The following is a 3,831-nucleotide window of genomic DNA, read 5'->3' on the forward strand; positions in this document are numbered from 1 at the left end:
CAAAGAAAGGCATTTTGCAATAGTAGTTAGAGTCTCAAAGACATTGATCTCCCTTCCTCTCTTCTGTTTTTGCTTCTGGTTTCCCTTCTCATGGGTCCCCTTCCTCAATGATAGTCATTATTAATATTAAGGATGCATTACCACCATGGTGAATGTGGCCTGCTGAGTATTTAGTAAATCTTCATGGAGTCTTCAGCAGAGCATCCTATAGTTAAATTATCCCATTATTTGACCTGCTTAGATTTCCTTTCTGCCCTTTAGATCTCTCAACACCTATTTTAATCAATTAAGACATACACAGCCCGTGAGAGATTGTAGGGAGATTAGGGGAGTAGAGCCTGTCTGTGGCTTCAGTTAACTTTATAGCCTATGTTCCCAGGAACTCATTTGCTACTGCATGACTTCCTGTGTCCCTGTCTAGGTGGCAATTGAATGTATGGATTAAGGAAGGAAAGTTCGCCTCATTCTGTAGGTGGAGGTGCATGAGGCTCAGAGGGGATAGATAGCTTGCTGGAGGTCATGCAGGTAAATGTTTTCAAGGCAGGATTTGAACCTGCTCCCTCTGGCTCAATTCTAGTGTTTCCTCCACTGGGTAGTGATGGTAGTTATGGTGGTGGTGGCTCCTCAGTCAGAATCCAGGGAGTTGCTTGAGCTGTCTTGGGGTGGAGGTCACTTTTTTTCCTTTGCCATGCATCTTTTCCTAAAGCCAGACATCAAAGGCACACTTCTTGTTAGGTTGGTTCTCACATGTGATGAAATAGAAGAATGACCCAGATTGATATTGGTTCTGATACAAGCAGGGAAGGGTTTGCGGGCTTTAGTCTGGGCATAGATCCAGGGTGTATTCTCAGAGGACCTTGTACCTGGTGTAATGTCACTTTTTTTCATTACTAGATGTGAATCTTGGGTCTCATGCATGCCAACCAAGCTTTCTACCACTGAACTGTATTCCTATTCTTTTATTTCTTTCTGAGACATGATCTCAGTATGTTGTACAGGCTGAACTGAACTTCGTTTATAGCCTAGTTGGGATTTGAGCTTGCAATCTTCCTCCTCAGTCTCTTGAATAAATGGGATTACAAGTATGAGCCACTAGTCCTGGTGGAGAATTCCTTATAATGTATGGAACAAGAGACCATGCTTGTAAGCTCATGATTTTGGTACTCCAATGTCTTTGAGTATCAGTTTTCTCATCTGGAAATCACAAACAATAAAGTTGTATGTACTTCAGTGTGTTCTGGTGCAGAATAAACAAGATAACAGTGGCAAGGTCTCTAGGGAGCTCTTGTACAAACATAGTCCTTAATACATCTTAATGTCCTTGCATTTACAACAGGAGATGGACCTCTTCATTAGCATCTTGTCAGCATTAAGAATGTATGTACACAGAGTTCGGTTTTAGGATGGGAAAGATGGTTGTTTGGGTTTTGTTGCTGTGAGAATAAATTATGCAACATGAGAAAATAACCTCCATATTCACACAACAGCTACTGTTCAAAATTGTGCAGCCTGATGAGGGAAATACAATGAAAGCCTAGGGTAGGAAATGAGATTCCCCAGCTAATCTTAGGGGCACTGGTAACTTTCAGAGCATCATTGAGCAGGACCAGCTATACGTTTTGAGCAAGGCTGAGATAAGTGATAAGAATAATAGATGCACAAAAGTGAAAAGGATGCAAAAAATAAGACTTACTGACATTTAAAAAACATGATGACTTATATTGGTCTAGCTGATAAACCATGTTAATTTAAGTGTCACAAGCACTCCATGAAGGAGGCAACATCAGTAATACTTTTGGATGAGAAAACTAAGCTCATAGGATGCTTAGTGATACCAAAGACTCCTATAGATTGATAGTGTTTATAATTCAGGATTTGAGAAGGATGGAGATAGAAGATAATGTACTGTCTGGAAATTGCCAAGGCAAATGGGTTTAGAATAATGATCTAATTTTAAGTTTCTGGTAGGGCTGTGTGTAGAAAGATTTAGGAGCCATCCAGACTAGACTGCTCAACATGTCTTGGTACTGAACATCAACCTTGGGCTCTGGAGAAGTGATAACCTCTAAGGCAGATACTTACTCTCTTAATCCTTCTGTATCTTCTCATTTCATAGAAAAACCAATATTAAGAGTTATAATTCCTAGGGTCAACCATTCCCCAAACCTACTTTTAATCTTCAATTTACTGATTCTTAGGACAAGAAAACTTTCACAGTGGAAAACACCAACCAGCCAGCCAACCAACCAACCAACCAACCAACTAACCAACCAACCAACCAACCATTCAACTACTACTAATAATTTTAAAAAGCAAAGAAAAGCAAGAAGAAATATATTTGTTGGCATCCGGGTCTGAAGAAAATGTAGCATAGAAGTGTGAGTGTTAGAAAATTCTTAAAACTCATCCATCAATTCATAACAAAGAAAGGGTTTCAAGCTTGAGCATGTATCAGTAACCCTGGAAGGCCTTCCAAACATTTTCTGAGACCCACCCACAGACTTAAAAAACAGTAGGACTGGCATGGAATCTGAGACTCTTCATATTCATGGGTGAATGCTGGTACTGTTGAAGAGCCTGTTAGTAACTTTTCCTTGACCATCAATCTGACTCCCTTTCAAATGAAATGAATTATTCAAACATGAATATTTTAAAAGATCTGGGAGACTCTTCCTGCCACCCTCACGGGATTTGTTAGTAAGAATTTCTGAAAATTGCATCACCAATTATTTAATTAGTACTTGTTTTGGCAGTACATTTACTAAAATTGGAAATACACAGAGAAGATTAGCATGGCCCCTGTGCAAAGATGACATGGAAATACTGCAAGCAATCCATAATCTTAGAAGCCTTTTATACCATTAGTTAAAATGTAAAATGGTGTAATGTTATGGAAACTGGTATGAAGGTTCCTCAGAAGATCAAAAACAATTGCCAAATTATCTGGCAGTCAGTTTCAAAGCAGAATCTCGAAAGGGCATATGCATCCCATGTTTATTATACCATTATTCACAATAGCTGGAAGATGGAAGTAACACATGTTCATTGATGGATGGATGGATAGATAAATGTCTGATACATACATTGGGCTGTTATTCATACCTTAAAAAAATCATGTGGTGCACGTGTGTGTGTGTGTGTGTGTGTGTGTGTGTATACCTAAGGAAGCCAGAAGAGGTCTCAGGTTCCATGAAGCTGCCATTACAGATGGTTGTGAGCCACCTGATGTGGGTAGTCGGAACTGAACTCTCCTCTTCTGAAGGAACAGCAAGTACTCTTAACCAGTGAGCCATCCAGCCCCCCAAGTATTTTTATAAAGTTTTGGTGATGAATCCAATTTGAGGCTTCGATCTTGTCTGTGATGTGACCTGTGAGTAAGGATTTTTGAAAGCTCCTCAGATGGTAGTCATGGCTGTCAGGCATTGCTGGATCAGTGGTTTGCAACTTGTGGGAAATTATAAAAAATGTCTTTGAACATCTTGTCAAACTCTAAATGCTCAGGAAGCTTTTGCATTTTCTTCTTGTTACCCCCAGTAAGTCTGATTACTGCTGTCTCCCTTCCCCTTACTAATTTGAGAATTATAGCATTCATGATTCTTAATGCTTTTCAGATAAAATGCATATGTCTCTCAGTTTTTAGAGAATGACATTTCATCATCTGCTCATGTGTGCGATCAGAGTCCCTTTAGAGCCTGGGGAAACATTCCTAACTTTGGTCACCCATGTAAACAGGGCTCTCCTAATCTTTTTCAGTCCTCAGATGAAACATGGCATTGCGTTGCATGTTAAACCATCAAAGTTCTACCATTTCATTTGGGCGTTAAGCTTGAC

General features: G+C 39.7%; 1 non-coding gene across 1 annotated transcript; it reads left to right on the plus strand.

The window, feature by feature from the left end:
• Positions 1-2,737: 2,737 nt before the first annotated feature.
• Positions 2,738-2,844, plus strand: LOC128117282 (U6 spliceosomal RNA). The gene has a single exon (XR_008220765.1). It is a non-coding gene; the product is annotated as a U6 spliceosomal RNA (small nuclear RNA).
• The last annotated feature ends 987 nt before the right edge of the window (positions 2,845-3,831 follow it).

Source organism: Peromyscus californicus, unplaced genomic scaffold, assembly GCF_007827085.1.
Source record: "Peromyscus californicus insignis strain IS unplaced genomic scaffold, ASM782708v3 Scaffold_20__1_contigs__length_68692818, whole genome shotgun sequence".
Taxonomy (NCBI): Eukaryota; Metazoa; Chordata; class Mammalia; order Rodentia; family Cricetidae; genus Peromyscus; species Peromyscus californicus.